The 8,575-nt window shown below is 43.1% G+C and overlaps 1 long non-coding RNA gene across 1 annotated transcript in view; it reads right to left on the minus strand.

Moving 5' to 3' along the window:
* LOC138966028 (uncharacterized) overlaps window positions 1-7,783 on the minus strand; it is a 10,018-nt gene extending 2,235 nt beyond the window's left edge. The window contains exons 1-2 of the long non-coding RNA XR_011455576.1: window positions 6,688-7,783; window positions 1,868-2,000 (exon numbers count right to left, since the gene is read on the minus strand). This is a non-coding gene — a long non-coding RNA (uncharacterized lncRNA). The remainder of the gene's footprint in view (window positions 1-1,867; window positions 2,001-6,687) is intronic.
* Window positions 7,784-8,575: the final 792 nt, after the last annotated feature.

The following is an 8,575-nucleotide window of genomic DNA, read 5'->3' on the forward strand; positions in this document are numbered from 1 at the left end:
ATGTACATGTTTAAGCTAGGGGGGGGGGCCGGGGGGGTTACGCAACCCCCATAACCCCCCCTGTACTCCAGGACTGCCCTCTACAGGAGAATAAAAGAGGTATAGCTTGGCCAGATGAGCCCCCCACCCTCCCTGCAGAAGAAGCTGTTGGTCGACCTGGCAGCCCCGAAGAAGCTTGCTAGACGGCGGCATTCGTATGCGCAACAGAAGAAAGATGATTCTATTGGACGTTCTCTGGAGTTTGTGTGAGAGGGAGATAGAATGATGATATTGGACGTTCTCTGGAGTTTGTGTGAGAGGGAGATAGAATGATGCTATTGGACGTTCTCTGGAGTTTGTGTGAGAGGGAGATAGAATGATGATATTGGACGTTCTCTGGAGTTTGTGTGAGAGGGAGATAGAATGATGATATTGGACGTTCTCTGGAGTTTGTGTGAGAGGGAGATAGAATGATGATATTGGACGTTCTCTGGAGTTTGTGTGAGAGGGAGATAGAATGATGATATTGGACGTTCTCTGGAGTTTGTGTGAGAGGGAGATAGAATGATGATATTGGACGTTCTCTGGAGTTTGTGTGAGAGGGAGATAGAATGATGATATTCGACTTTTCTTTTGATATTGTGTGACAGGGAAATAGGATGATGATATCAGACGTTTCTCTGGATTTTGTTTGCGGGAGAGATATGATGATGATATAGGACGTTTCTCTGGATTTTGTGTGCGAGAGAGATATGATGATGATATTGGACGTTTCTCTTGACTTTGTGTGCGAGAGAGATAGGATGATGATATTGGACGTTTCTCTGGATTTTGTGTGAGAAGGAGATATGAATAATGATGATGATATTGGACGTTTTTCTTGACTTTGTGTGCGAGAGAGATAGGATGATGATATTGGACGTCACTCTGGATTTTGTGTGAGAGGGAGATACAATGATGATATTGAACGTTACTCTGGATTTTGTGTGAGAGGGTGAAAGGATGATGATATTGGACGTTACTCTGAATGTTGGGTAAGAGCTGGGACTGAGATAGGATAATTATATTCGACGTTTCTTTTGATTTTGTGTGAGACTGAGATGGGATGATGATATTGGACGTTTCTCTTGATTTCAGTGTGTGAGACTGAGATAGGACAGGGACCTATATTTATATAGGTCTATGGATAGGATGATGATATTGGACGTTTCTTTTGATTTTGTGTGAGACTGAGATAGGATGATGATATTGGACGTTTCTCTTGATTTTGTGTGAGACTGAGATAGGATGATGATATTGGACGTTTCTCTTGATTTTGTGTGAGACTGAGATAGGATGATGATATTGGACGTTTCTTTTGATTTTGTGTGAGACTGAGATAGGATGATGATATTGGACGTTTCCGTTTCAGTTGATTTTGTGTACCTTTGTGTGTATTTTGTATGAGCGGGTGATGATATTGGAAGTTTTTCTGGATTGTGTTTGTTTGGTTGACCGTGCGCGCTTGGTGTTTCTCATAAAAAGTGGTCAAGGGCTGAGACATACGAGTAAACAGGCAAACAGACAGACAGACATAGAGACTGACTGACAGACAGGCACACACACACACACACACACACACACACACACACTCACAAACACACACACACACTCACACACACACACACACACATATATATATATACACACACACACACACACTGACACACACACACACACTGACACACACACACTGACACACACACACACACACACACACACACTGCACACACACACACACACACACTGACACACACACACACACACACACACACACAGTGACACACACACACACACGCATACACACACACACCGAACCCCGCCAATATTCTCTATTCCCTTCACTGACCTTTTCCTTCTCCTGCAGCAGCAGCAACAGATGCAGCCCACAATGGAGATGAGGAGAACAGCACCTCCCGCCGCCGCCGCAATCCACCACCACCACGGCCACTCGCTGAAGAAATATCCCCCCTCAGCAGATCCTGTTTACACACACCGGCAGACACTGATTGAAGGCATAGTCATTCAGTCAGACACTCAGGCAGACAGACAGACCGACAGAGATCGTGAGTGATAGGCCTACTGGTCAACTTCGTGACCAAGGGTAAATCCTGCACTGAAAACTGAAACCGATCCTGTACACACTGGCACTCATACACTCTCTTAGGCGATTGCAGGCATTGTCACCGTCATGTATTCAGACAGACAGACAGACAGACAGACAGACAGACAGACAAGCAAATCTTCTTCTTCTTCTTCGTACGACGGTTGTGTCAGACTCGGAATCTGGAGGATGCCATGAACATGGACGTTCTTCCACTGAGTTGAGGAAGCTTGCTGCAAGGGAGAGCGCGTTGACCTCAGCTTTGAAATTGGAGCTGAGGGCTCCGCTTGGAGCTGACAGTGTTGTTGGGGGCTTCTTGGGCTGCAAGATGTATGCTCCGCTACCTCCATTCCTCGTTGCATCCTCTGCTGAGCCATCAGTGTAGGCAAGAGTCCACTTGCTGGCTGGATAGCGTTGGTGGATTTCGTCCAGCGCCAGGGCTCTCAGAGCGGCGTCACTTTGGTTCTGTTTGGAGGTGACGCCTGGAATGCTTGGTCTGATTTCCGCTCCTAGGCGTTGTGGAGTCCAATCTGTGCTGGTCAGAGGCTCACACTGGGTCGGGCTTGGAGTCAGAATGTCAGCATTGTTTCTCTGCTGCTCCTTTATCTGATGGTTCAGGCTTTGGCGCTTGAGGCGGTTTTTGGTAAGTGCTTGGAGCTTGTCATGGAGTGGGTGGCTCTCGAGACGTTTCATCTTTTCTCCTTGGATGAGGAGTTTTTCTTCTCTTTTGGCTTCCAGGGGCTGAAACTGACGCAGTCTTTTCCATTTCTGTAATGGGTGTCGTCTTCATTGCACCAAGTATAGTTCTGAGACCAAGGTTCTGTACCTTGTCTAGTCTGGCTTTGTTGGTCTTGGCTGCTGTGTTCCATGAGCTTGAAGCAAATGATCAGACAGACAGACAGACAACTTGAAGCCTACTTGGGATAAACCACTAGCACGACCAGTCCATACATGTGCAGACATACAGACAGACATACTCACACACGCACGCACAAACACCGCCACACACAGAGTAAGATGCGCGCGCACACACACACACACACACACACACACGGCACGCACACACACACACACACACCGCGGCGCCGCGCGCGCACACACGACACACACACATTCATACTGGGATGTAAAGGGGAAAAAAAGCGGGGGGGGGGGGGGGGGGGGGGTTACAGGTTCCAGACATGATTCGGAGAAGACGAAAAGAACTGTTGTACCTGTGTCTATGTGTGCAGGGCTCCCTAAACTGCGTTCCTGTGTCTTATACGCACTGGAAGCCGAAAAAACGTACTGATGGGAAGGTTGCCTAATATGTACCGGCTCCTAACATGGACCACCTCCTGTTCTGACAAACTAACGGTGCTAAAGCGCTCAAAACATTTTCATTCTCTGTATTTACCATCTCTGGATAACTTGCACATGTCAAAACAGTTGCAGCAACACAAACCACAAAACCGTTAGGCTTTTTCTCATTTTTACACTTTTGGCAGCGTTCACTCTAAATCAGACAAAAATATAACAAATAGTCTTCTTTCCGTGGAAGTTAATAATTTCATTTATCCTACAAACGTGAGAGAGACCACCCATTAGATAACAATATCGTTCAAACCACACGTGTGTATATCATGTAAATGAGGTCATGTCTAACAAGGCTTGCAGGGACATGTTTTTCCACTGCTTATGATGTCAAAGTCACCGAGACAAACGTCATTATTGAGAAAAAATTGCGCTCGCTAATTCATCTGGATGAATTTTCAGAACTAACACGTCACGCTTGACATTCCAGAGTGACGTTTCTTTGCTTTGACGTTATAGATTGCACGAGGCTTTGGGAGAGATCGAGGTTCCAAGAAAAGCGTCTTTAATTTGGCCACCTCGACTGCGGGACGTTTTGAGTAAAATACACCTGAGCACAGTATGTAGGATAAACAGAATACTACATGGCTTGCTGTATCGTACCAGATTTACACTTGTTGCTTTTTGAAATAGTGAACAGCTCGCTTTCGCTCGCAGTTCAATATTTAAAAACAAAAAACCTCGTGTAAATCTGGTACGACGCAGCAAGCCATGTAGTATTCTCTATTTATTTTCTTTCTGTTTTGGGTAAGTTTTTAATATCTAAAGCATATTTGAATTAGTCTGACTTGCACACTAAGTCGTATCATGTTATTTTGGAGTCTACGGGGCTTTTTACAGTGTGAGTGATTCGTAAAGGCCTCTTCAATGGTCCATATTAGGCGCCCAGGCTTCTTATACGGACCAGTTATGAGTTGTTGTATTCAATTTTTCCTGAATGTCTATCAGAGCTAATTTGCTATAATTAGGCCGAACGGTTAACTAAAAAGAGAATGGTCGACAAGCAAACACAAAATGAAACTTGTTTGCAAGAAAAAAAGCTAGTTATCAGCATGAAACGAAAAGTGGTCCATATTAGGCAACCTTCCCCAACTAAATAGAAATTCTTGGAGGGGGGTCCAGCGACGCATTTAACTTGAAAAGAGCTGGTCCCACTTACTTTGCGTTATCTTGCGTCAGTTTTAGCTAGTTTCCATAAAGAATAAACAACAAGTCGCGTAAGGCGAAAATACAACATTTAGTCAAGCTGTCGAACTCACAGAATGAAACTGAACGCCATGCAATTTTTCCGCAAGACCGTATACTCGTAGCATCGTCAGTCCACCGCTCGTGGCAAGGGCAGTGAAATGTACAAGAAGAGCGGGGTAGTAGTTGCGCTGAGAAGGATAGCACGCTTTTCTGTACCTCTCTTCGTTTTAACTTTCTGAGCGTGTTTTTAATCCAAACATATCATATCTATGTGTTTTTGGAATCAGGAACTGACAAGGAATAAGATGAAGGTGTTTTTAAATTAATTTTGAAAATTTAATTTTGATCATAATTTTTATATTTTTAATTTTCAGAGCTTGTTTTTAATCCAAATATAACATATTTATATGTTTTTGAAATCAGAAAATGATGAAGAATAAGATGAACGTAAATTTGGATCGTTTTATAAAAAGAATTATTTTTTACAATTTTCAGATTTTTAATGACCAAAGTCATTAATTAATTTTTAAGCCACCAAGCTGAAATGCAATACCGAAGTCCGGCCTTCGTCGAAGATTGCTTGGCCAAAATTTCAATCAATTTGATTGAAAAATGAGGGTGTGACAGTGCCGCCTCAACTTTTACAAAAAGCCGGATATGACGTCATCAAAGGTATTTATCGAAAAAAAGAAAAATCAGTCCGGGGATATCATTCCCAGGAACTCTCATGTAAAATTTCATAAAGATCGGTCCAGTAGTTTGGTCTGAATCGCTCTACACACACACACGCACAGACACACACACACACATACACCACGACCCTCGTCTCGATTCCCCCTCTATGTTAAATTAAAACATTTAGTCAAAACTTGACTAAATGTAAAAAGGTACATTTGACTGGATTTTAAAGACGAAGTTTTCCCTGCCGGATCTGTAACGACGCAAATTAACTTTATCGTACAGACCACTCATTAGATAACAATATCGTTCAAACGGGCCACACGTGTGTAGGCTATATCATGTAAATGAGGTCGTGTCAAGTAAGTCTGGCAGGGACCTGTTTTTCCACTGCTTATGATGCCAAAGTCACCGAGACAAACGTCATTATAGAAAAAAAAGTATTGGGCTCGCTGATTCCCCTCGAGGAATTTTCGGAACTAACACATCACGCTACACTTTCTAGAGTGACGTTTCTTTGCTTTGACGTAAAAGATCGCACGAGGCTTTGGAAGAGATCGAGGTTCCAAACTAAGCATCTTCAATTTGGCTGCCTCGACTGCGGGACGTTTTGAGTAAAATACACGTAAGTACAATATGTAGGATACACAGAATACTACATGGCTTGCTGTGTCGTACTAGATTTACACTCGTTGCTTGTTGAAATAGTGAACAGCTCGCTCCCATCGCTCGCAGTTCAATATTTACAAGAACAAGAGGCGAAGCCTTCAAGGCTCACGTAAGAAATAAACAAACAGTAACACAAACTCAATCACTCCGTCACACATACACACCCACACACACAGTAAGCTTAGGTGACACTGTGCAAGAAAGAGAGACACTAGATCTAGATCTGTCTGTCTGCATGTAGCCTACTTACAGGGACACGACTGCCAAATAGTCTCGGCCCGCTCAAAATCTGGTAGGACACAGCAAGCCATGTAGTATTCTCTATCAATCTCACCGAATGACAAATAACACTTTTGTGAAAATCTCGAAAAGCTTTCAACACTCCTCTTTCTTTTGGGACCCTCCGTAAAGTTCCGCTGGGGGGGGGGGGGGGGGGCAATTATACTGAATTGACCCTTTCGGCAAGAGCGTTTGTAGGGAACCCTGTGTGAGTGTGTGTGTATTTGTTAGTGTGTGTGTGTGTGTGTGTGTGTCTCTCTCTCTCTCTCTCTCTCTCTCTCTCTCTCTCTCTCTCTCTTAGTCTCTCTCTTAATCCCTCTCTTTTTAAATTTGTTTTATGCAAAATTAAACTCTTGACGAAACTTTCACCACAGAGCCTTCGAAAAGATTCAACTCACCTTGTGCGTCGGTTGTAATAGAACTGACGTCATACGCCGTCATCGTTGTACGACTTGTCGGTACGGGTTGTATGGCCCGCGGAGGGGCGGAAGGAGTGGGTGATGAAGATAGTATACTTGAAATACTAGTAAACCTAAACTGATTAATCGACATTTTATCACAACTGTCTGGTTATTCTAATTGAGATTATGTTATTGATTATTGTGTTGTTGTCGTTGTCGTCGTTGTTTTAGCTCCTCCCAGAAAAACTATGTTGCTGTTGATGTTGTTTTTAAAAATCCTGTCCATGCGCCGCTGATGGTTATCTGTCCCAAGGATGAATCCGATGGCACAATTTGTAGGAATAGTGTATTCGGTTTGTTGTTGTTTTTGCTTTCCTAGAAAAGGTGATGGTTAAAACACAAATCTCTCACGGTTTATCAGTCTCCACTTGAGCAACTTGAAGCGATATTAGAAGCTAGGGAATGGCCGAAGAAACATTGAGTCTACACTTCCCAAGGCGAATGAGTGTCTCAACTGAGTCTGGTCGGGTGGGGTTCACTCGCAAGGAAGTTGTTTAGTCTGATCATACAACCCATGAAGCTTCCGCGTTCTTTTCCCTTCAAATACCTCTGACACACAAGGAGATGATTAAAGTTACGAAGATTGTTTCCCCCTGAGTCCTCAGTGATACAACACAAACATTAAGCTCTTTGTGTCCCAGGTCAGTTTACATATATATTTGAAATAGTGATACACCACAAACATTAAGCTCTTTGTGTCCCAGGTTTACATATTTGAAATAGTGATACAACACAAACATTAAGCTCTTTGTGTCCCAGGTTTACATATATATTTGAAATAGTGATACAACACAAACATTCACCTTTTGTGTCCCAGGTTTACATATTTGAAATAGTGATACACGAAAGGTAGTACGTATTAACACAAAAGTGGCACGAATACATTTTATGATCCAAAGTGACTTGTGGAACAACGAGCCATGAATATCACATGTCCCGTCAGTGAAAGAAACAGAGTTTTAACTGATCAAGTGATCCGTGGCAAGTGATCCGTGGCAAGTGATCCGTGGCAAGACAAATCAAAGAGAAATGATTAAAAGCCTGAAGAGTATGCACCAACAAGGATAATCATGTGACGTATTCACTGGGCGCATCAGTAAATAACAGGCGCACGAACTAAGTTGTTTTCTTTTAAATGACCACAGTTATTTTCGCTGCATGGTTTGTGACTGACTGTTTAAATTGTAATTTGGTGGAGGTACCATGGAGTCGCTCTTCACCTCCTTAATTAGACACATTGATCCGTCCATCCATAGATTCATCGCTTACCCATCCCCACCCCTTTCCCCGGCCCACAAAAAGTTCACCTAAAGGAAAAACAGAAAACACACACTGAGCACAAACACTGTGCCACACACACTGTGACACACACACTGTGATACACACACTGTGACACACACACTGTGACACACACACACACACACACACACACACACACACACACACACACTCTCACACACACACACACACACACACACACACACACTTGAACACACACGACCGAAAAATTCGCTGAACACGCTAGAAAACTGGAACGAATAAAAAATGTATTACATAAAATAACTTCAAAATATGTGATTATACTTCATCAATCAGACAAATTATCAACTGTGAAAATCTAACCGGTTCTAGCGCCTGTGCTTTGGGTGAAAGGAGTTATTTCCTGTCACACTTGGAAATATATGCACACTGTATTAACAGCATCTCGATTAACCAACAACGCAGACAACAAGCATGGGAAGTAACAATTGATGAGTCAGTGGACAACAAGGATATGAATGAGATGCTATTGTGACCTATCACCCTCCCAGCCACAGGGTGAAAC

The sequence above is a fragment of the Littorina saxatilis genome, linkage group LG5 (assembly GCF_037325665.1).
Source record: "Littorina saxatilis isolate snail1 linkage group LG5, US_GU_Lsax_2.0, whole genome shotgun sequence".
Classification (NCBI taxonomy): domain Eukaryota; kingdom Metazoa; phylum Mollusca; class Gastropoda; order Littorinimorpha; family Littorinidae; genus Littorina; species Littorina saxatilis.